Raw genomic sequence first — 25,246 nt, forward strand, 5'->3', positions numbered from 1 at the left:
ACCATGAGATGTAACTGAGACAAGTATTCATGAGAATGATTAGCGTTATTACCCATGGTGGGTAATGGTTACAGAATGGTCTTTTCTTTTTCTTGGTTGGAAAGCAGTGGACAACTGACAGAAGGACTCTTTTCTTGGTTTTTTTGGGGTTTTTTTTTTTTTTTTGAATCTTAAAACAAAAAAGGCCATAATCTTGGCCCATTCTTATTTCATATTAACTTCCTAACTCAAAACAAGGTATTGATTTGTTTGATTGTAAATATTCAAGATCACTTATTGGTTTTATGTTGCAAGAACTTTTACTACATTATTTTATTAAATAGGTGAGTAGTGATAGGACCTGAATCTACAGACATGCAGTGTATGTGGAGGTGCCAGTGGCCACGCAGGGCGTTGCACATGGAGGTAGGCGTTCATCCCATGGATACGTGTCTAATGAGTGATTCCACACTGAGGGTTAGGATAGAATGTTGAGTTCAGATGGTTGTTTGCATACAACATTTTATCCCTTCTGTGCCTGCTCCCCAGTAACCTCTAGATTTGAGAGCAAAAGCTGGATTCATTGCAGATCAGCTTTTTTAAAAAAGTTGAAAATATTTAAAGTTTTTAAACTTACACAAAATATAAATTTTGTATAAAATTTTTATACAAGATTTAAACATTCTTAAAAAAAAGATTTAAATGTTCTAAGTTTTACATAAAAATGCAATTTTTTCCCTCCTAATTAGTTAGAGTAGAAGATTTGGCAACACTGGCTCCTACTTCCTATGTGGCTGTGATTAGTCGGAACCAAGTGGCACTCTGTTTGGTGGGGCCTGGGCATTCCGCTCTGACAGTCCTACACACCTTGCCTGCTCCACTTACAAGCATTTGAGACTGACCCACGTTGTAGATTTTGAACCCTAAGCAAAGTTTATCTGCTCAAATACATTTTCATTCCACTACCACTCATTCAAATAATGTCATTTCTATCTTCTTTAAAGCCTTCATCTTGGCGTGTCCATTCTGTCTAATCCTAAGATTTAAAATTCTTTTATGGTAGTTAATATATGAGTTTTATGTCTTCCAAGTAAAGCAGTGCTGTAAATTGGTGAAATTTTAACATTTTATAATAACTAATTGAGACATTTGGATATAGTTGAGCTACCCTCTCTGTTTACATTCCTTTCAAATACTTCTGGATGCAATAAGTGGTACATATGACAGTTTACTTTTATGTTCTTGAGCTGTCATCACTGTACTGTGCATGTTTGGACTACATTGCTGCAGTGTTGAAGGGATAAAAAAACTTAATTTAGAGTGAGGGTTATATTAACACTTTGCTATTAGGAGATGCTCAGAGTACTTGGAAACAGCTTTTTCTTCACTTGAAATAGAAAATTAATCTCATTTTAAATGTGCTTTCTATAATAGATGAAAAACCCAATAATCCCCTGATTTCTTCCATTGATAGGTCTTTTGGATATTATAGTAAATTTTTGAACTGTTAGAGCATGCCAACGACACTTAGAACCTGCTCCATTAAAAAATGCTTATGATATGTATTTCTAGGGCAAAAATGGAAGATCTTGGCAAAACAAGCTCTTAATAAGCAGTTAGTAATAAGCCCCAGTAGCCCCTGCATATAACATGCTTCCCATGAACTTCCAAAGCCCCGTGGTCTCACAGGAAGGATTGTCTTTAAGGTGATAACCTCCTAGGTACAACAAGTTCCTGAATCTAGCAATTTGTATTTTTGTTCAGTAGGCAAAAATTTGGGGCAAAAAAGAAATAAATACAATTTATAAGGTTTTCCCCATTAAAGATGATAAAAGTTCACTTCTTCTTACCTTCAGTTAATAAGCATTAGAGCTAATCAGGGGTTTATTATAGTGATTAATAATGATTACTCACTATAATATTAATAATATTAATATTAATAATTATTAACTGGGAAGGAAGCCTTGATTCTTTACCTTTGAGATTTCAGCTATTAAAAAAACTCAGTATACTTCGGAGCAGAGTTTTGATAAAACATAGCAGCTCATTTTAAAAAATGAAATTTTTATTGAATAAATGCTATTGAGTGACTATTATGTTCAGGTACTTTCCTGGAGACATAATAGTGAACAAAAAAGCCAAGAATCTTTGTACTCATAGGCTTACCTACTAGTCAGGGAGATAATAAACAAGATAAGTAAGGCATATACTGTGTTTTTTGACAGATGCTTAAAAGAAACATGAAGCTGGGAAGGATTTTAGGAACTACGAGGTTTCCAATGTTAGGTAGGTCTCATGGAGAAAGTGACATTTGAGTAAAGTCTTGGAAGATTTATGGGAACAAGGCAAGAGCATTCCCAGCATGGGAAACAGCAGTGTTAGAGGACTTCAGGTAGGAGTGAGTGTTCCTGGTGTGTTGGAGGGACGGTGAGAAGGCCAGTCTTAGTGGGTCAGAGTAAGCAATGGGACCAGATCATGTGGGTTGTTATCATTGTCAGGATTTGGGCTTTTCCTCTGAGATGGGAGCTATTGGATGGTAGTGAGCAGAAGAGTGGCATGGTCTGACTTAACATTTTAAGAGGTGTCTCCAGCTGTTGAAAGGAGGCCGAGTGGAAGGCTGTCACCCCTCGTGTGAGTGATGATAGTGAGTTGGACTAGACTGTTAGCTGTGCTGGTGGTGAAAGGCACTTGGCTTCTGTGTACATTTTAAGATACAGCCAACAGGATTTGCTGATGCATTGGATAGAGGTATGAGGGAATAGAGAAGGCAATGATCACTCTTATGATTTTGGCCTGAACAGTGAGAAGAATGGAGTTGCTATTTACTGAGAGGAGGAAAAAGATGAGTGGGGAGGGAAAAGGCTTGAGGGAAAGCAGAAAGAGCTCAATTTTGGATGTGTTAATTTTGAGATGCCTGTTAGGCATTGAACGGAGATATCCAATAGGTGGCTGGATATATATGTCAGGAGAGAGGACTAGCTATAGAGATATATATTTGGGAATCTCAGCATATAAATGCTTTTTTAAAACTACAAGACCAGATGAGATCACCCAAGAGTGACCACAGCCAGGAGAAAAGAGTTCTGAGGAATTTCTGTGTTTGTAAATTAAAGGGATGGAGGAACCAGCACAGGAATCTGAGAAATGGCCATAGAGGTTGGTGGAGAGCCAGATGAGTGTGGTGTCTGAGAATCCAAGGAGAGCAAGTATTTCAAGCAGAAGAGAATTGACTTATCAGATCCCACAGTCTGAGCCCATGATGTGAGGTCTGAGGATATACCGTTGATTTTGCATTTAGAAGTCACTGCTTACCTTGAAAAGAGCTGTTTCAGTGGAGTGGTCAGGGTAGAAACCTGAGTGTAAAGGGTTTACAGAGAATGAAAGGAAAGAAGTGGAGGGTACAAGCATAGATAAGTCTTTTAAAGAACTTTGCTGTAAATGGAACAAAAAAATTGAAGTGGTAGCTGGAGGAGGTAGGTCTGGAGAGTTACTGTTCTTTCCTCTTTCTCCAGTGCAAGCAGATGCTTTACTTTCTGTCTGAAACACTCCACAGTTATTTTTCTACAAAATGAGTTGAGGAAAAGTGGTCCCACTATTGAGTCCTGGGGTACCCCAACATTTAGTGGTTGGGGAGATGAGGAAGAACTAGCAAAGGAAACTGACATCTCAGTGTTAGAGTAAAGGGACATTTCAGCATATTTATTTTTTGTTTCATTTTAAAAAATTTTATTTATTTTTATTGATGTATAGTCAGTTTATAATGTATCAATTTCTGGTGTACAGCATAATGTTTAAGTCATACATATACATACATATATTCTTATTATAAGTTACTACAAGATATTGAATATGGTTTCTTGTGCTATACAGTAGAAATTTGTTATTTATCTATTTTATATGTAGTATGTAGTCTGCTAATCTCAAACTCTCAATTTATCCCTTCCCACCCCCCTTTTCCCTCTGGTAACCATTAAGTTTGTTTTCTATGTCTGTGAGTCTGTTTCTGTTTTGTAAATAAGTTCGTCTTTTTTTTTTAGATTCCATATATAAGCAATATCATATGGTATTTTTCTTTCTCCATCTGGCTTACTTCACTTAGAATGATGATTTCCAGGTTCATCCATGTTGCAAATGGCATTGTTTTATTATTTTTTATGACTGAGTAGTATTCCATTGTATAAATATACCACAACTTCTTTATCCAGTTGATGGACATTGAGGTTGTTTCCGTGTCTTGGCTATTGTAAATAGTCAGCATACTATAGTAGTTAAGATGCAGCTAGAAGGCATTTGTTGACATTTGGGATGAGCTGGCTTAAAGAGCCATGCAGGTTTCTTTACTGAAGGGTGTCTGCACCGTTACATGCTCACGTGCCTGTCTAGCTGTAGGAAGAGTGGGCGAGGGCTGACATTTAACCACGCTCCCTTTATTCAGAGAGCCTCTCCCAGGACCAGCAGAAGTCAGCCTGGGAAATGCTGCTCCCTCTGTCTCAACACTTTAGCAGTTCTTTGGTGTCACATGGGTCAGATCCATAAGAAGTCAGGAAGCAGATGGTTTTGACAAGGAGAAGTTTGTTCAAAGAGTGTGTTGGTGATTTTTATTTTTAACCCTCCCAAATTCCTTACTGACAGATCAGCTGAAATTCTCAGGAAATAGTCCATGACACAAATGGTAGTTTCACTCTTTATTATAGTTTCAACATTAGCCTTTCATTTCTTTTCAAATACAAGATGCTCTTTTCAAGCCATAGTAAAATCTATGTTATCTGGCAGCTTACCAACCAGAAGATTGTAACTGACATCTTGGGTTTTCACTCAGTACAAATCATCTGGATGTTGAGATTTCCTGACCAGGTTCTCCAAGAAGAGGCCACCTGGTTGTCTTTACTGACGAAATGGTAGCCCGGAGCTTCCCCTTACAAATGCGAAGGTAAACCCTGCAGTCTCCGTGCAGGGACTGGGGGCAGCTGCACCTCGGCCTGCAGGGTTTGGCTAGATCTCCTCCTCTTATCTTAGGTCAGCACCTCCCCCGGTGTTAGCCCCTCCGAGAACAAATATCTGAGATATTAGGTTGCTTATGTAAGGTCATGCAGCTGCCAAGAGTGGAGCTAAGATTCAGGCCAGACAATCTGGACTCTAGAACCCCAGCTTCTAACCATTCAGTTGTCAAGAGAGGCGTAAGCTAGAGATATGTATTTCGGAGTCTCAGCATATAAATGCTTTTATAAAACTACAAGACTGGATGAGATCAAGGGAGTGACCACAGATGGAAGAAAAGAGACCCGAGTCCTGGGGAACTCCCATGCATTTAGGTTGGGAACACAAGGAGAAACCCGCAAAGGAGGGTGAGAAGTTGTGGCCATAGAGGTTAAGGAGAAACAGGTGAGGGCGGGTCTTGGAAACCAAGGAAAGGAGTTGTTTCAGGGAGGAGAGGGTGACCGTCTTGATCAGAGGCTGCTGCTAGGTCCTGTGCAGACATTGCAGTTGTTTTGTTCATCCTTTTTTGGCAGTGCTGGGGAGTGGAGTGGGGGCACACTCACGCCTTCCAGAATGGGTCTCAAACAGTAAGAAAGGACATAGATTAATTTCTCAATAGATTATGTTGCTGCATTAAACACTCACTAAATCACTCTGCCACATAATTAAGAAAACACAGAAAAATGACGGGAAGAAAAAAAAATTAATCCTGGCCCTGAATGCATCCTTCTGGAATGCAGTGGGTTGCCCCACATTAACCACTGTTAACATTTTGATATATTTCCTTCTATTTTTGCAATTATGATATTTTTTTACACAATTGTGATTGTACAGAATACAGAAAATGGCATATACCGATTTTTTGCTTTTTTTAAATCAAGTTTTAATAGAAAAACAGTCATGTTCCTCTTTGAACATTTTGAACAAGAGGGTAAAGAAAATTTTAAAAATCAGAGTAAAAACTGTAAAAGGTCTCCTCGGTCTCAGGATGCACCATTAACACGACGGTATCAGATGTTCGTTTCCATGTAGTCTGCATGACATGTCTACTGACCTTTCTCCCTGCCTGTCGACCTGCTTATCCAAGAAGAGCCTAGGGACAAGCTTTGTTCCTGCAGAGATGGGGGTGTAAATCCGAGGTAAGAGGGTGGGGTGGAAACCCTGGCCCCCACCCTCAGATGCACTGGGTCTCAGGAAATGGTCCCAATACCATCCTGTAAGAGCAGCACTCTTAAGTTCGACTGGGTCTACAGAGAAGGTGATGCAAGTCCTAGGACCAGCTGGGATTTTAGTTAGTTCTTAGAAGGGCTATTGAAAAAAATCTATAACCTGAATTCTAGGAAAATTTAGACATGTGGGTTTTTTTGAAAAAAAAAAATTTAAACAGCATTTAGAGGGTGATTCTATTGCAAAACTACAGAGACTGTTAGAATGAGAAAGAACCCCCAACACAACTGCGTCGAATTTTTCATTTTTACCTGCAAAGGTGCTGAAGACCAGAGGGCTAGTCACCCTCCAGTTGAGACTCTCTAATCCATCTGCAGCGGAGTTAAGGCTCAAGCCCAGTTCTCTGAATCTCAGGATCATCCTGAGATTTGTTGGTAGAATTTGTGGCAGCAGCTTTTCCGAGCAAGCCCTATTTCACCCTGAAAAACTACGTAGTCGTAAACCTCCTGTAGTGGAAATTGTGTCTCTTAACAGAGCTCGATTTAGAAGCCTTCATGGAGGCTTTGTGGGAGTAAAGAGAGCCCTAAATTTGGAGTCCAAAGGCTTTCATTCAGGTCTCAGTTTTTCCACTTCCTCTGGGACCGTAAGCCAACCACATGACCATTCTGAGCCTTGCTTTTTTTCCAGCCGAAAAATAGGTATAGTATACATGTTTCTACCTGAGAGGGGGTTTTGAGGAGATCCCGCTGATGCAAAGTACTGTGGAAACTAAAGCATTATGCAAATATAGGGACTTAGTGTTTTTATTAAGATTTTATAGGGAACTAGTTTCACGAGGAATTAGCTTCCACATCCTACAAAGACCTAATTGCCTTCAGAGCAATATTCATGAGTGTTTCATTCTTCTGTTTTCTGTTCCCTCCTAATAAGTGCAGAATAAATATTCGCTAAATAGTGGAGAGCTTTTATCACCTTTAGCAAAATGGGATACCTATGATAATTCTCTGTGTGAGTGGTGATACTGTAGGTACTGTGGGGCTTGCCCTGTTAATGCGGATGCCTGCATGGGGCTTTTAAGTTAAAAATAAAGGGGCGATGTTGTCTGATGTTGCCTCTGAAGTGTGGTGTCGTCGGCATGGTCAAAGAAGTAACAAAAGTTGCCGAGAGACTGGAACCACATGCTGTTCTCATCAGACAGCGTTTTAATCTTATTTTAAGTCTCCCAGACAGGATATTTCTACGTGAGAACAATAGAACTTTTCCCTCTGTGTAGCCTTGTTTCAGGACTAACAATGAAATTCACCATAATGCTGTCTTTGTGCTTCGTCCACATTTGCCAGGGGTCTTTTATGGCCTCTTTGTTTTAAACGTGGAAAATGGGGCCGGGGCGACATGGACTAAAATGACTAACACGTGGAATCAGTTCCTCAGTCTATTGAGATTACTGATTTGTTGCGTTGAACTTAGAAATTACATCTTCAAATTGCTCTGGCCTATTTATTACTTTTTAGTTTAAGACAACGATAGAATAGAAGCAAAATGCTTATTTTTAGAGCCATCAACAAAGGATGCAAAAACTCAGTGAAGTCAGTGTGAGAATGTTCAAACTTTGAGAGGCTGTGCTGGATACCGTCTAACCCAGAGTCCTCGGTTCACAGTCTGAGATTTTCACTGATGTGCCCGATAGCACGCAGGCTGAGAAGTGAGCGCCCCGACCTTCTGGCCTGTCGTTAAATGGGGTTTTATTCTACAGAATATACACATTACTCTGGATTATATTAAGCAGGTTCATGTGAAACTGTCAACTAGTTGAGTCCATCTGCTTTCAGGATGAAGTCTGAGGCCCATACTCTATTTTTAGAGCAGTAACTACATTCCACGGTTTAATTCAGCACACAAGGAATGCTCAGAATATATTTATTCACAAGTTGTGTCTCCTTGAAAGACAGCTCTTGAAAGCGACGGGCAGGGAACTTACGGGAAAAGGATAAGGGGTGGGGGTGGTGTCTACTGACTCAAGTCATTAAGAGGAAAAAAAAAAAAAAGGCCCATAATAGAAACAAAGCAATAAAAACCAACCAGACATACTTCCTCAGCCCTTCTCTCTGGAATCGGTCACTTAAGGTCTGTCACGCCTGTGCCAGTAAAAGGAAGCAGACAGTGACTGTTACCACATCAGGTAAGAATTCACTATATACGGGCATAAGGTGTGCTCAGCCAGCGGGCCGCTCACAGCATCAGCTCCCCATGCCCCGAGGAGCACAGTGACTAATGCAGAAAACAAGCTTAGCCTGGGGCTACGTGATCTGTAGTCTACAGTACATACACGTCATTCTGGGTTATATTAAGGAATTTCATGTGACACTGTTAGTAGATTGAAAAATATGTTACCTAGGACTCAACAACTTGCAAAATGTGGCAGAATTAACAAGAGAAGGGGAAGTGGTAGGGAAAAGGAATTTCTGTCTCTTCAAAAAATCATAATTATATAAAATTGACAGACACTCTCATCCTGCTCTCCAGGAGGGAAAATGCCTTGCAAACAAGGTACCCTTCCTTCTTTTCGTATTCCTTTTAGTGCGGAATTCGACAGAATTTCCTTCATGCAGCATAACACCGTAGACACAGCAGGCCCACAGCCCCACGTGACCACTGTCCAGGCTGTTGCTCTCTCCAACGGTTCTCTCTGGAAGAGGGTAATGCATGTGCAGTTGTTCTGTAAGATGAATGGACAGAGAATGTCAGATCATATTATTTCTATATTTTGTGTCAGTCTTGGGAAATATGTAGGCTCTTATTTTCAGAGTTTTAAGGTCCACAACCTCAATATCATTTTAATCATTTAATCTCATCAAAAATTTGTAACAAACTTATAAGCTATAATCAAAAACTACAAAACATAAAAGGAAGAAATAGAAAATGTCTAATTTGTAGTTTACTCTCTTTCATTTCCTAAATCCTCATTTAAAAAAAAAAAAAGGTCCTCTATTCACTTAGCAAGGGTACAGAGCCCCTACCATGTGCCAGGCTGTCTTTTAGGCACTGAAGGAAAAGCTGTGAACAAATAAAACTCCCTGCCCTCATGGAGCTTTTGTCCCAATGGGGGAGACAGGCAAAGAATAAGATACAGTAGTAAAATAGATGGATGGTTAAGCAGTGGTAAGGATATATGAAATGCTGGTGGTGGTGGTGAAATTCAGGTGAGTGGCCAGTGGAAACCTTCCTGAAAGGTGGCTTTTGAGTAAAGATCTGGCAGAAGTGGGCAAGTGAGCCACTTGGACATTGGATGGAAGCGCTTGCTGGGCAGTGAGAACAGCACGCACAGTGGCCTCGAGGCAGAAGTTGAGGAGCAGCATGGAGGCTGGTGGAGAGGGAGAGGGGCCAGCAAAGGGAAGGGCAGGAGTTCAGCCTGGAGAATTAACACAGCCCACTGCATGTGGAGCATTGTTGGATTTTACTCTGTTATCTGTTATAGACTGAATCCTGTCCCCGACAAGTTCTCACCTTAGAGCCCTAACCCCCAGTGTGATTATACTTGGAGACAGGGTCTTTAAAGAGGTGATTAAGGTTACATGAGGTCATAAAGATGGGGCCCTCATCCAATGGGATGTCTTTATAAGAAGAATTACCAGGGATTTGCACCCACAGAGAAAAGGCCATGTGACGACCCTGGGAGAAAACAGTCATCTGTGAACCAAGGAGAGAGGCCCCAGAAGAAACCAGCCCTGCTGATCCCTTGTTCTGGCCTTGCAGCCTCCAGAACTGTGGGAAGATACATTTATGTTGTTTAAGCCACTCAGCCTGAGACACTTTGTTATGGAAGCCCTGGCAGACTAATATATGATCCTAACACCCAGTTATCTTTGACAAGAGAGCTTTCTGCTCAATAGAAAAGTTGATCTTGAGCAGACTTCACTATGTTAACTGACAGCAATACTCAATCCAAAAGGAGCTCCTTTTGGAACTGATTTTGCAGGTACTATTTTTGACTTTAAACAGGTGAGCCTACAAATGAGTCCTCTGAAACAGAGCTCGCGAGTCAGTCCAACCAGTTTTTTTGTTTTGTTTTGTTTTTTATTGGCAGTTCAAAAGCAGCTCTCATGATTCCTTTACTTTTGTCTTTTTTAATACAGAAGGATTGGCCTTTGGCTGGTGTGAATGAAGGAGATGCTGTCCCTTCTCTTTCCATCCCTTTTCTCCCAAACCCTGCTCCCTGTTAATCTCTTACCATCTTCCTCCTAGCAAACTGCCTTCTTAACCTCACAAAAAAAATAATGAGGAGAAAATATTTGGCTGCTTTTTGAGGTTTTTTTATTCTGAACCCTGAGAAGGAAGTGAAAGAATCAAGTGTTTTTCCTTCTGAATCCTTTCTTCCGTGCACTTTTATCATGGAATACCATGCAGTGATGAAAATTCTTCATAAAATTCCAGCTATTGATGTATTGATAATGACAGAATTAGGAAGCCACTCTCTGGTAACTCTTGAATTAATGGTGTCTAGGCAGTGAATATCAGAGGCTGCTAAAACTGTTACCAGGCAAAGGGCTCACTGCTGATGCACACAGAAGCCGGCATTATGGCACCAGCTTTTGAGAAGAGAAAAGCTTAAGGTGAGGTTGGGTGGCAAGGAGACAGAAGGCATGGCTCAAACCTGTCTCCCCACCTGGGATCTTGGGTTGGGTCAAGTTTTATGAGTTTGGGGAGGGGGGTTGGTGTGCGGAAGTGCTGGCGGGACAAGTTTTGATTGGAGGGATTTGGAGCTCGGTCATTTACAGTAAGGTGTGGCAAAGGGGCTTCAGCACTGGCTTTTTCTGGACAGCAGACCCTTTGCTTTTGAAAGGGCTCTGGAGTTCAGGTTTGGGTCATGTCCTGGTCCTTTGGAGGGGGGCAAGGAGAACACCTGGGGTTCCAGGTATTGTTTGAGGTCAAACTCTCTCCTCTGTATGCTTCTGCTGCATGACTTGCAGTTTTGATCTGTTGTCTCTGCAAAACAACTAAGTATCTTGTGAGAAACAGGATAGGGTCAGTTTGAGCCTGGTTCTGTGGTTACAGAACCATTCGGCACAGTTGATAGGGGAGCTTTCTAATGGAAGGATCGGGCTGCCACCGTCTGAACCCAATGGACCAATAATAGTAACCCCAGTGAAAGATGAACACCAGATGTTAGGGCCATCTGAGCACACACCATAGGAAGAGCATAGTCCCACCCGTGGAAAATTATTGCCCAAAATGCTCTTCTAAAGACGGTAGCTGTGACTACTCTGGTGAGGGAATGCAGGGGTTGCCAGATTTTTCTAGAATAGGTAGAAATCAAGATACTTATATGCAACTTCCCCATTTTAAAATATTTTCTATTAATTTTTTAAAAGTTGGGAACACTATGTGGGCCAAACCAAATGAACTTGTCAGCTCTGCTTTACATGGGCCCAACACGTCATGTTCGTATTCCACGCGCTCCAGTGCTCCTTGACTTCCAGTGTCATGACCTCTGGAAAGTCTTCCCTGCCTCCTTGATGCTCATCTCTCCTCTCCTCCTCTTGACTTCCTATGGCATCTGTGGTTGGGTATCTATGATATTGTGAGTTATCATAATAAATACTTACTTGTTCTTCCTCGGTGGTTCCTGACTCACAGCTCCTGAAACCCTTGGAACTTCCTAAGTGATAAGAGCTATCAGAGCATCTTCTGTCATAACATTTCATCTCTAGTCCTCAGTTCCCCAAATCACTGCAGAGCCAAAAAGGTCAACTGGGTATCTTGTTATTCACAGCAAGCCCCTTTCAACCATACCTGTTTATTTTAGTGAGATGATTTTTGGAAAACCCCAACGTAACTTAAGGTTGGGGTGTAGTTACCAGGAGAACCAACCGTGTGATTAGAGGGTTGAAAATTTCAGCCCCACCCTCTAACCTATGGGGAGGTAGAGAGAGGCTGGAGATTGAGTTCAGTCACCAATGACCAATGATTTAGTCAGTCGTACCTGGGTAATGAAACCTCCATAAAAATCCCTGAACTACAGGGTTCAGAGGGCTTCTGGGATGGTGAACACATGGAGATCTGGGGAGAGTAATGCCCCTTCCCACTTCCCCTGCCTGTGCATTGCTTCTCTCTGACTGTTCCTGAATTGTATCATTTTACAATAAATTAGTAATCTAGTAATTAAACAATTTTCCTGAATTTCGTGAGCTGCTCCAGCAAACTAATCAAACCTGAGGAGGGGGTCATGGGAGCCTTTAATTTATAGCTGATTCATAGCCATAGACCAGAAGTGCAGGTGACAGCCTGGGCTTGTGACTGGCATCTGGAGTGCCAGTCTCGCAGGACTGAGCTCTTCATGTGTGGGATCTGACTGTCTCCTGGTAGATCGAGTCAGAACTGAGTTAAATTATAGGACACCCAGTCAGTAGTCACAGAGTTAATTGCCGGGCGGTGTTGGAAAACACACACATACTCTCTTAGTCTGTGTGATGTGCCTTCGTTAAATGGTTTTCTAATTTCATATGGCTGTATTCGTCTTCCCAACAACACGACGTGTTCTTAGAAGGTACTTTGCCAGTATTCTACCACTTTGGTTTTCTCTGTAGCACCCAAGGATGTTGAGCTGATTTTGGATCTTTAGAAGATGAGCGATACAGCAAGCTGGTATATGCAAAACCTGTGGTAGTTAGTAATTACTCAACAATTGTTAATTATTGTATCAGTGACAGCCAAACAGCAGCATTAAAAATATTGGCCTAAAAATGTCCATTTTCTTCAACCTTACGTTTTAGCATGCAGCTAATTTTTCATTAAAATATCTTGCTCTATTTTTGCAGACTGTCAAACATTTCAAATAAAATCGCCCAATTGTAAGATGTCAAATAATCTATAATAGAGATTGTGCTGCCCAATGTTTTGTGCTATAGCTATGTATTTGTTTGAATAATGAGAGTCTAACATGTATTGAGGTATGCCTTCAATGCGTGCAGTCTCATGCAGTCCTTGTCAACCTGATGACAGATGCTATTGCACCTAAGTCATAGGGGGCCCAAGAAGCTAGTAAGTGCAGAGGCCTGCACAGAATCATTGTTAGTTAGGATAATTCCAGCTGCTGCAACAAGCACACCCCAGAATACATGTGTATAGTTGTTCAAACACAATACGAAGCATGTTTTTCATTCACATAAAACACAAATTGCGGTTTCTAATTGGCAGAGGGCTGTCCTCCAAATTATGATTCAAGATCCCAGCATTACAGAGGCTTTAGGTCATCAGAGAAAGATCATGGGAATGGGTTATAAAAAGATTTTCTGCTAGGTCTGGTAGTAGCACATAGCACTTTAGTCCATCAGCCTGATTTCAGTCACGTAGCCACACCTAACTGCAAAGAAGGCTGGAAAACGTGCTTCAGCAGCATGTCCAGGAAGAAGAGATGGCCCAGGACCCAAGGTGCTTGATTCTGTAACCCATGCACATGGCCATTATGATGAACTGCCTTTGTAGATTAACCTTGGAATTGGACACAATATATTGTATGCTACACGCACTTTCTTAGCCATTGATTGATGAAAAAACTTGCGTTTTTAAAAACAGAAAATCAAACTCTTAGAATTATGAAACCAATGAATATTTCCAAGAGCCTTTTTTTTTTTTCAGCTATGTCTGTCTAGATTTTATTTTCCTGACACCAGAGAAGGATAATAACTTGTTTAAGAGAATCTTCCTTGACTGTCGTGGCAGATCTCAAGCAGTTCTCCTACGAGTAGAAAGATGGATTAAAATATAACCACTAAATAAAGGCTTTGAGACTTTTAAAATTAAATTGTGCTGGTAGTTTTCCTGGAAACCACAAAAAAGCAGTCGCTAAGGTGATCTTAAAAGATTTAAAGACATGAGTATGAATGATAGGAGGTCTCAGCTACTACTTAGATCGTGATTAGGACTTCAAGCAATGATATAATTTCTATATTATTTTTTTTCTTACTTTAACTTTCTCATTTTGAAGTCTTCAGGTTAAATGTGTTACTATACAATGCATTTGGCTTTACAAAAAGATATAGCCCTAAGATTACTGGCTCTAAATAGATAGTTAAATTTACAAATTGATAGTTCTTCTAGGAGTGTTAATCTCGAGGATCTGTCCGGCCTCACATGGAATCAGCAAGAAAGCAGAGAACTATAACTACAAGGCCATTGGGTTCCGTTAATGTGGAGCCATTAGCATCTGAGAAATCTAAAGCTCCATCTCCATTCTAACAATACAGTCTCTTGGAAAGTGGGAAATCGGAGTCAGTCTATACTTTTAAAAAATCTATTTAAAAAAATCTTTACTATGACAAACTAGTATGATTGACTTTTTAACCAAACCGACTGGTCACACTAGTTGAAACACTTGAGATTCTTTGTCCATAAGCATAGCCCTGAAGGGTATATTTTAGTCACTCCCCCGCTCAGTAAGCATTTCCAGAGTGTGCCCTCTGTGTCAAGCACTTTGACAGGTGCAGGGAATACAAAAGTTGGTCTCAGACAAGCTCTTGCCTACAGCTGACTTTCCAGAGACTCAAAAATTCAAAACAAACCAAAGGCTGGACACTTGCATCACAGGACGTGTGCTGTTCAGATGGGTGCTATCAGAGCTAGTCGGAGAGCTCTAGCTGGAGCACAGGATCCAGTCAAGGACGTCTTTCCTGAAGAAAGAGCCAACAAAAGGGTATTAGAATGGAGGGAGAATACCCCGGATGCCGCAGTCTGCGGCTCTGTCATCAGTCCTGTTCACGTGTTATTTGTCATTAGTTCTAAATTCCAGTAAAAGTACATTGCTATTTAAGTGGGTTTAAAGACACCTTGTTAAGTCCTTATGCTTGTAGGACACCCTAGAATCTGCTCAGGACTTAGACACTCAATATAAAATACTCCGTTGCACTTTTAAATGTTGCATGCAAGTTCATTGTAGAAAGTGGTCTATTTTTAGGCTCGAATTCAAACCCACTTCTCTATAACTTATAGAGATAAACACTCATATAAAATATTCTCTTAAACAACTCCCACTGTTTATAATATGATTTGATGCTCCATTGAAATCTCCACAGAAAGTTTCAAATACATCTTGACTCAAACTTTTTCAGTCCAAGATCACTTACTTTCTGATGAGTCAGAAGATCACACTTATGGATGAAACTGGGGAAGTGTTGACATATATTTGGATGGTTAACCATTTTATTCCCCTCAACACCAAGACCACACGAGTGTGTTTGGTAACTGCAAAATCCCCCTTGACTAGATGATGATTTGGGGAAGAGGTAATCCTGAGAAATTAACCAATTTGTTTGTCTAGTTGAGCATTTCTGTCTTATGTAAACAGCTCAATTTATACAAATCTCAATATATGTTTTAAGTACTTTGCCCATGTGCCATTAATAAGTATCTCAAGACCGTTCTCATTTTTTTTTCCCAATTCTTTTTTCTTTTAATTCCTAACTCTCCTTGACACCTTGTGGTTTAGTTAAGTATATTTCGATGTTTTTCTGTTGTAAACTTGATAGGGGTGGGAGTGCTAAAGATAAGTTTGGATTGGCCATCTGTGTTTTTATAAATCTCACCAAAGGATTGCTTGCTACCAAGTCCCCTGGCCTATGGGACAGGAATTTCTCCTTCTAGTTCTGGGTCTTTTTCATGGTCAGCACAAAATCAGTTGCTTTTTAAGTCTGACATCCCCCTGGTCAAATTGCAGGCTGTCAGCTTGGACACATAGTCATTCTTTGATCTTCTAACAATGAATTTATTCTCTGTTGCCTCTGGTGCTTGGAACACCAGTCCTGCCGGGAAATCTCATTGGATTCTCCCTGAATCTCTGGGAAGCATGAGGATGGATTTTTCTGTTAGCTTCTCTTTTTGGGACAGATATTTTAAGTAACCTGATTGGAAATTTTCAACCTATTTGTGAACAGAACCTGACAGTATTAATGTTTCTCCTTTGGAGTCTGCATCATGGATTCATTCCTAGCTGTAACCCCTTCTCTCAGTGCCATCTTATAGAAAATTCTGGACCAAGAAGGAAATTGTCATTTATGCTTTCTTCTTTTTTTTTTTTTAAACTGTGCTAAAATATGCATAACATAAAACTTACCATTTTAACCATTTTTTAATATTTTTTATCGATTTATAATCATTTTACAATGTTGTGTCAAATTCCAGTGTTCAGCACAATTTTTCAGTTATTCATGGACATATACATACTCATTGTCACATTTTTTTCTATGTGAGTTATCATAACATTTTGTGTATATTTCCCTGTGCTATACAGTGTAGTCTATTCTACAATTTTGAAATCCCAGTCTATCCCTTCCCACCCTCCACCCGCCTGGTAACCACAAGTCTGTATTCTCTGTCTGTGAGTCTACTTCTGACCTTTATTTACGCTTTGTTTTTGTTTGTTTGTTTGTTTTTGTTTTTGTTTTTTAGATTCCACATATGAGCATCTCATATGGTATTTTTCTTTCTCTTTCTGGCTTACTTCACTTACAATGACATTCTCCAGGAGCATCCATGTTGCTGCAAATGGCATTATGTTGTCGGTTTTTATGGCTGAGTAGTATTCCATTGTATAAATATACCACCTCTTCTTTATCCAGTCACCTGTTGATGGACATTTAGGCTGTTTCCATGTTTTGGCTATTGTAAATAGTGCTGCTATGAACATTGGGGTGCAGGTGTCATCCTGAAGTAGATTTCCTTCTGGATACAAGCCCAGGAGTGGGATTCCTGGGTCATATGGTAAGTCTATTCCTAGTCTTTTGAGGAATCTCCACACTGTTTTCCATAGTGGCTGCACCAAACTGCATTCCCACCAGCAGTGTAGGAGGGTTCCCCTTTCTCCACAGCCTCTCCAGCATTTGTCATTTGTGGATTTTTGAATGATGGCCATTGTGACTGGTGTGAGATGATACCTCATTGTAGTTTTGATTTGCATTTCTCTGATAATTAGTGATATTGAGCATTTTTTCATGTGCTTTTTGATCATTTGTATGTCTTCCTTGGAGAATTGCTTGTTTAGGTCTTCTGCCCATTTTTGGATTGGGTTGTTTATTTTTTTCTTATTGAGTCGTATGAGCTGCTTATATATTCTGGAGATCAAGCCTTTATCGGTTTCACTTGCAAAAATTTTCTCCCATTCCGTAGGTTTTCTTCTTGTTTTATTTCTGGTTTCCTTTGCTGTGCAGAAGCTTTTAAGTTTCATTAGGTCCCATTTGTTTATTCTTGCTTTTATTTCTTCTAGGAGAAAATTTTTTAAATGTATGTCAGATAATGTTTTGCCTATGTTTTCCTCTAGGAGTTTATTGTATCTTGTCTTATGTTTAAGTCTTTAATCCATTTTGAGTTGATTTTTGTATATGGTGTAAGGGAGTGTTCTAGCTTCATTGTTTTACATGCTGCTGTCCAGTTTTCCCAACACCATTTGCTGAAGAGACTGTCTTTATTCCAATGTATATTCTTGCCTCCTTTGTTGAAGATGAGTTGACCAAAAGTTTGTGGGTTCATTTCTGGGCTCTCTATTCTGTTCCATTGGTCTATATGTCTGTTTTTGTACCAATACCATGCTGTCTTGATGACTGTAGCTCTATAGTATTGTCTGAAGTCTGGGAGAGTTATTCCTCCAGCCTCTTTCTTTCTCTTCAGTAATGCTTTGGCAATTCTAGGTCTTTGATGGTTCCATGTGAATTTTATTATGATTTTTTCTAGTTCTGTGAAATATGTCCTGGGTAATTGGATAGGGATTGCATTAAATCTGTAGATTGCCTTGGGCAGTGTGACCATTTTAACAATATTGATTCTTCCAATCCAAGAGCATGGAATATCTTTCCATTTTTTAAAGTCTTCTTTAATTTCCTTCATCAATGGTTTATAATTTTCTGTGTATAATTCTTTCACCTCCTTGGTTAGATTTATTCCCAGATATTTTATTACTTTGGGTGCTATTTTAAAGGGGATTGTTTCTTTACTTTCTTCTTCTGTTGATTTATCGTTAGTGTAAAGAAATGCAACTGATTTTTGAACGTTAATTTTGTAACCTGCTACCTTGCTGAATTCTTCAATCAGCTCTAGTAGCTTTTGTGTGGACCTTTTAGGGTTTTCTATATATAGTAACATGTCATCAGCATATAATGACACTTTTACCTCTTCTTTTCCAATTTGGATCCCTTTTATTTCTTTCTCTTGCCTGACTGCTGTGGCTAGGACTCCCAGGACTATGTTGAATAGGAGTGGTGATAGTGGGCATCCTTGTCTTGTCCCAGATTTTAGTGGGAAGCTTTTGAGTTTTTCACCGTTGAGTACTATGCTGGCTGTAGGTTTGTCATATATAGCTTTTATTATGTTGAGATATGTTCCCTCTATACCCACTTTGGCGAGAGTTTTTATTATAAATGGGTGTTGAATTTTATCAAATGCTTTTTCTGCATCGATTGAGATGATCATGTGGTTTTTGTCCTTTCTCTTGTTGATGTGATGTATTACACTGATTGATTTGTGTATTTTGAACCAGCCTTGTGTCCCTGATGTATAATCTTTTTTATGTGTTGTTGGATTCTATTTGTTAAAATTTTGGTGAGGATTTTGGCATCTATGTTCATCAGTGATATTGGCCTATAATTCTCTTTTTTTGTAGTGTCTTTGCCTGATTTTGGTATCAGGGTGATGGTGGCTTCATAGAATGAGTTTGGGAGTATTCCCTCCTTTTCAATCGTCTGGAAGAGTTTGAGAAGGACTGGTATGAGTTCTTCTTTGTATGTTTGGTAGAATTCCCCGGTGAAGCCGTCCGGTCCTGGACTTTTATTTGTAGGGAGGTTTTTAATTGCTATTTCTATTTCCTTTCTAGTGATCGGATTGTTCAAGTGTTCAGATTCTTCTTGATTCAGTCGTGGTGGACAGTATGTTTCCAGAAACTTGTCCATCTCCTCTAGGTTATCCAGTTTTATTTCATATAGTTTTTCATAATATTCTCATATGATATTCTGTGTTTCTATTTTGTTTCTTGCAATTTCTCCATTTTCCTTTCTTATTTTGCTAATTTTTGTTCTCTCTTTTTTCTTCCTTGTGAGTTTGGCCAGAGGTTTGTCGATTTTATTTACTTTTTCAAAAAACCAGTTTTTGGTTTGGTTGTTTTTTTTCTATGGTCTTGTTAATCTCTATTGTATTTAATTCCTCTCTGGTCTTTATTATTTCCTTCCTTCTGCTGCTTTTTGGGGCTTTTTGTTCTTCTTTTTCTAATTCATTCAGGTGGTGGATTAAATTGTTTATTTGACATTGTTCTTCTTTTTTGAGGAAGGCCTGTATCACTATTAACTTCCCTCTTAGCACTGCCTTTGCTGTGTCCCATAGGTTTTGAGTGGTTGTGCTTTCATTATCATTTGTCTCAAGGTATTTTTTAATTTCAGCTTTGATTTCCTCATTGACCCATTTTTTTTTCAATAACATATTGTTTAATCTCCACGCTTTCCTTTTTTTCTCCTTTGTTTCTCTATTGTTGATTTCCAGTTTCATGGCATTGTGGTCAGTAAAGATGCTTGAGATAATTTCTATCTTCTTAAAATTGTTGAGGTTTCTTTTGTGCCCAAGTACATGATCGATCCTGGAAAATGTTCCATGTGCACTTGAAAAGAATGTATATCCTATTTTTGGGGTGTGTAATGCTCTGAAAATATCCACCAAATCTAGTTTTTCTATTGTAGTATTTAATTTCTCTGTTGCCTTGTTTATTTTCTGTCTGGAAGATCTGTCTAGTGATGTTAATGCAGTGTTAAAATCTCCAACTATGATTGTATTCCCATCAATATCCCCCTTTATCTCTGTTAGTAATTCTTGTATGTACTTAGGTGCTCCTATATTGGGTGCATATATATTAACGAGTGTAATATCCTCATGTTGTATCACTGCTTTAATCATTATAAAATATCCTTCTTTATCTTTCTTTATGGCCTTTGTTTTAAAGTCTATTTTGTCTGAAATCAGTACTGCAACACCTGCTTTTTTGGTTTTTCCATTTGCATGGAATATCCTTTTCCATCCTTTCACTCTCAATCTATATGTGTCCTTCTCCCTAAAGTGGGTCTCTTGTATGCAGCATATTGAAGGTTCTTGGTTTATTATCCAGTCTGCCACTCTGTGTCTTTTGACTGGAGCATTTAGTCCATTATCACTTACAGTAATTAATGATAGATGTGTGTTTATTGCCATTTTGAACTTATCTTTGCAGTTGAATTGGTACATCCTCTTTGTTCCTTTCTTCTTCCTTTTGTGGTTTGGTAATTTTCCTTTGTATTATCATGGATTTTATTTAATTTTTGTGACTCCCTTGTAAGTTTTTGGCTTGTGGTTACCCTTTTTTGTAAATCTATCAACCCATTACTATAATTGTTTTTATTAAACTGATAGTAACATGATCTCAAACCCATCCTACTGTTAAAAAAATTTTAAAAAGAAAGAAAAAAATATATTCTATATTTCCCTGCCTCCGTCTCCCACTCTCAGTGATTTGTATGTCTTCTTTTATAATTTCATGTTTACTTTATTTGTAATTCATGAGTTATCACCTTTCCAGTTGTGTGTTTCTCATTTCTGTAGCATCCTGCTGCTTTTCTATTTAGAGTAGCCCTTTCAATATTTCTTTTAGCATGGGTTTAGTGTTGCTAAACTCCTGCAGGTTTTTTTTTGTCTGTGAAACTCTTTATTTCTCCTTCTATCCTCAAGGATAGCCTTGCTGGATAAAGGATCCTAGGCTGTATCTTTTTTTCATTCAGGACTTTGAATATATCTTGCCACTCCCTTCTGGCCTGTAGTGTTTGTGTAGAGAAATCAGCTGAGAGCCTTATGGGGGTTCCCTTGTAACTTACTCTTTGCTTTTCTCTTGCTGCCTTTAGAATCATTTCTTTATCCTTGACTCTGGCCATCTTGATTATGATATGTCTTGGTGTGGGTCTATTTGGGTTCTTCCTGTTTGGGACCCTCTGAGCTTCCTGTACTTGGATATCTGATTCCTTCTTTAAGTTTGGGAAGTTTTCAGTCATGATTTCTTCAAAAACTTTTTCAATCCCCTTTGATCTTTCTTCTCCTTCTGGGACCCCTATTATGCGAAGATTGGGACGCTTTATATTATCCCATAGGTCCCTTATGCTATTTTCATTATTTTTTATTTGCTTCTCTTGTAGTTCTTCTGAATGGGTGCTTTCTATTGCCCTGTCTTCTAGATCACTAATTCGTTCCTCTGCATTATCTAGTCGGCTTTGCACAGCTATTAGATCATTCCTCATCTCTGTCAATGAGTTTACCCATTCTACTTTGTTCTTCTTTATAGCTTCAATTTCATTTTTGACATATTTTATATCTCTAAACACTATCTCTTTTAATTCATTCAGCAATTCGATCACTCCTTTTTTGAAATCTTGATCTAGTAGGCTATCGATGTCTATTTCGTTGATCTTTCTTTCAGGGGATTTCTCTTGTTCTTTTAATTGGGAAAGGTTTTTCTGCTTCTTCATCTTGCTCATACCTCTTTGGCACTGTGGTTTACGGAGTATCAGTTGTTTATTTTGGTCCTTAAGAATTTTATCTATCTGATGCCTATTTAGGAATAGAACTTAGGAAAAACAGAAAAAAAAATAGAGAGAAAGAATTTTAAAAGAAGGGAGAAAGAGGGTTTGAAAACAGTGTATAATGAATAATAGAAGAGTGAGTTGAAGCAGAGTATTAATCGGGTTGAGACGTCGTTTTGAAACCTTTACAAAAAAAGGGGGGGGGGAGATGAATAGATGTATTTGAAACCTGTGTCTAATCAATAGCAGGCATCAAAACCCAAGAGAAATAGAAATGAATTAAGTAAAGATTCAGAGAGTAATAGAAAATAGAACAGGTAAAAACAGATTTTAAAAAAGGGGGGGGGGGTTGTCGGTGTTCTCCTGGAATCTGCGTGCTTTTAATGTGAAGTCTTTCTGTCTTCATCCTGTTTTGGAAGCTCAGCTTGCTGTTTTCAGAGGCCCTCTGTTGGCGCCCTCTTCTGTGCTGCTCCCAGCACCTGTCGGCAAGCAGATCGCACCTCCTCCTAACACTGGGTCAGGTGCAGCTCTCTGCTGTGGGCGGGCGGGTCGCTGCCCCTCCGGATGCCGCAGTCAGATGTTGCAGACTGGCCGGGTAGGAGGGCGGGTCGTGCCCCCTCCCAGCACCTCGGTCAGGGGCTGTGTTCCTGCCCAAAAGGCGGGGGGCCGCTCTCGCTCTACCTGCGCCGCCGCCGGTAGCTCCGCTGCTCTGTGCGGCTGCGCGCTCCGGCCTGGTCGGCGCTCCGCGGGTGGGCTCGGGGAAGACCGAGGGACAGCCCTGTCCCTGCTCCGAGCCAAAACCCAGCTCCTTGTTTGTCTTTGTGGAGCAAGTTCTCTGAGGGACCAGGATGGAAGGATCCTATCTGCCCTGGGCTGCAGGCCAGTCTCAGTCTGGCCTTTGAGGCTGCTAAGCCCTTCGGTGCGGATGCAGGTTTCGCCCCCGCCCCCGCCTGAGTGCTTAGCGCGGAGGATATGGTGGCTGTGCCTGAGCCCCGCCTCTCTTCCCCCGAAAACTTTCCGCGGGTTTTCAGAGATGGGGGTGTGCACCCTTCCCCCGAGAGCACATCAACCTTGCTGTTTTACGGAGGGCCCAGGTTGTTCTGCCCTGTGCACCCACAGCCACGGCGCGCAGCCCCTTGCGTTCCCCCGGGGCTGCCTCCGTGCAGCCACTTCCGTCCTCCGCCCTGCTTGTGCAGCCTGGCCCTGCCCACCGCTGCCGGCCTGCGTCTCAGGCTGGGTGTCGGGGGGACGCTCTGTGCCCATTTAACTTAGTTCTGTTAGTCAAGGGCTTCTCTGTACAGATCCGAGCCTCGGAGGCTCCCCCTCCGTCCCGCTGGCCTCTCAGTTGGAGAGGGGAGACCCAGAGAGCGAGCGCCAGTCCTCCCCTGCCGCTCCCTCCCCGCGGGACCCGTCCCGCGCTGCTTTGCCTTTTGTTCTTTCTTTTTTCCTTTTCTCCTACCAGATTTTTGGCGTCTTTATCTTTTGAAGAGGGCGATGTTCTGTCGGAGTTCCACAGGTGCTCTGGTTGGCTGAGTGGGTCTGTAGATGTGGGTCTTGGTGTATTTGTGGGAGAGGGTGACCTGCGAGCGTCCTTCTACTCCGCCATCTTCTCCGTCTTCTCCTCACCATTTTAACCATTTTGAGTGTACTGTTCAATGGCATTTAGTACATTCACAGTATTTTGCAACCATCACCACCAATTTCCAGAACTTCTCACCTCTCAGACTGAGACTCTGTGCCTGTTAAACAATGACTCCCTATTTCTGCCTCCCCCCAGCCCCTGGAAACCACCATTCTGCTTCCTGCCTCCAGGAATTTGACTTCTAGGTACCTCGTACAAGTGGAATCATACAATATTTGTCCTTTTGTGTCAGGCTTATTTCATTTAGCATAGTGTCTTCAGAGTTGATCCACGTTGTACCATATGTCAGAATGTCACTCCTTTTTTAAGGCCGAATAAATATTCCATTGTATGTATAGACCACATTTTATTTATTCATCTATTGATGGACATTTGGGTTGCTTCCCACTTTTTGGCTGTTGTGACTAATGCTGTTGTGAGCATTGTGTACAGATACCTTTTTGAGTCCCTGCTTTTACTTGTTTTAGGTTCTATACCCTAAAGTGGAACCACTGGATCATATGATAATTCTGTGTTTAATTTTGGGAGGAACCGCCATGTTGTTTTCCACATCCTTGTTCCCTGTCGTAGCTGTGTGACTGTGTTCATGGCTGAAGAGGGTGAGATTAGGGATGAAATAGACTAAGGGACTTCTACTCTCTCAGGGATCTTTGTTTTGAAGAACTTTTTTTTTTTAATTGATGAATGATGCCTGAGAAAAAAAGTCTTTGACCTCGTCTTAATGAGTTCCTGAAAGAGTAAAAGGGCCCCATTCCCACTGAGCCCTGGGGACTGTGGATTTGAGCTTTTTGTGCCTGATGTGACAAGGGCACTGGGGAGCAGAACCAAACAGCATGTCCTCTTCAAACATGTCCCACTAGGTCAATGAGACATTACAAGAAACAAAAGATCCACAAGTTTGTCTTACTGTGGACTTCTTGAGTATAATATATCCCTGTGGTGAGCCCCAAGGATGACTCTCAGATGCAGTCACGAGGCCAGATTCTGAGACACGGTTCCCAGAAGCATGAGCCTGGTGAGCGAACTCAGTGTCACTCACCTCCGAGGAGATACCTCAGAAACTACCTCGCCCAGCTGTCCATCCCAAAGACGACAGACCTCCCCCCGTAGGTTACAGGTTGCTTCCTTCCTTGCACACAGAAAAACTGAGTACCCAGAGAGCATTTCCTTTTCTCCAGACCTTTCCAAATCATTGACCTATGTCATCTACTTTAATAGGACTTGTGCAGTGAGACTCAAGAACAGTGTCCACCCTCAAGCTAAAACCAGTCAGCTTCCCCATTGGTCCATCTAAAACATATGCTTGCTTCATTTTTGGTTGCATGAGAGGCTGTCAGACCCAACCTGGGCTTGGCCACCTCACCAGCTGCTTCCAACGACTTCACTCTGGGACTTGAACTCCCCACAGTTCAGTCCTTAGGAAAAGCTTTGGTGGAGAAGCAGAATCAGAGAGGATTACCTGAAGGATATGTAGTCCCTCTGTTCTTAGAAACCCTGACATTTATCTATCCCTGGATTAAGCCAGACCATCAAAAAGGAATTCCTGGCTGACGTCATCCTGACCCCTTGTGGAAGGCCTTTTACTGTCTTCCCCCTGGGCCGGCCTCCTCCGAGTAATGTTGTAACACTTAGCCCTACCAAACTCCTGTTTGTGCAACTGGTGTCTTCACTTGTCCACTGTATGCAGTGTCTACTGCGTATGAAGCCCTACGAGAGGACGGCTCCTTGGACTCAGTGCCAGGAACACTTCTCTCCTTGGAGCAGTCGGTCTGTTGTGATCGCATTACACCACGTGACCCACTGTCTGGTCGTGGCCACCAGCCAGCTCAGACAGGGCAGTAGTTGACCTCTAGCATGGGTTCAGAACTCAGGCTAGATTTTGTGTTAACCTCACACCTGTCTTTAACATAATTAT

The 25,246-nt window shown here is 40.8% G+C and overlaps 1 protein-coding gene across 3 annotated transcripts in view; it reads left to right on the top strand.

The window, feature by feature from the left end:
* Positions 1–25,246, top strand: part of LOC105083132 (threonine aspartase 1) — a 261,114-nt gene that overhangs the window by 199,251 nt on the left and 36,617 nt on the right. The gene's annotated exons all lie outside the window — the stretch shown is intronic.

This window comes from Camelus bactrianus, chromosome 19 (assembly GCF_048773025.1).
Source record: "Camelus bactrianus isolate YW-2024 breed Bactrian camel chromosome 19, ASM4877302v1, whole genome shotgun sequence".
In the NCBI taxonomy this organism is placed as follows: Eukaryota; Metazoa; Chordata; class Mammalia; order Artiodactyla; family Camelidae; genus Camelus; species Camelus bactrianus.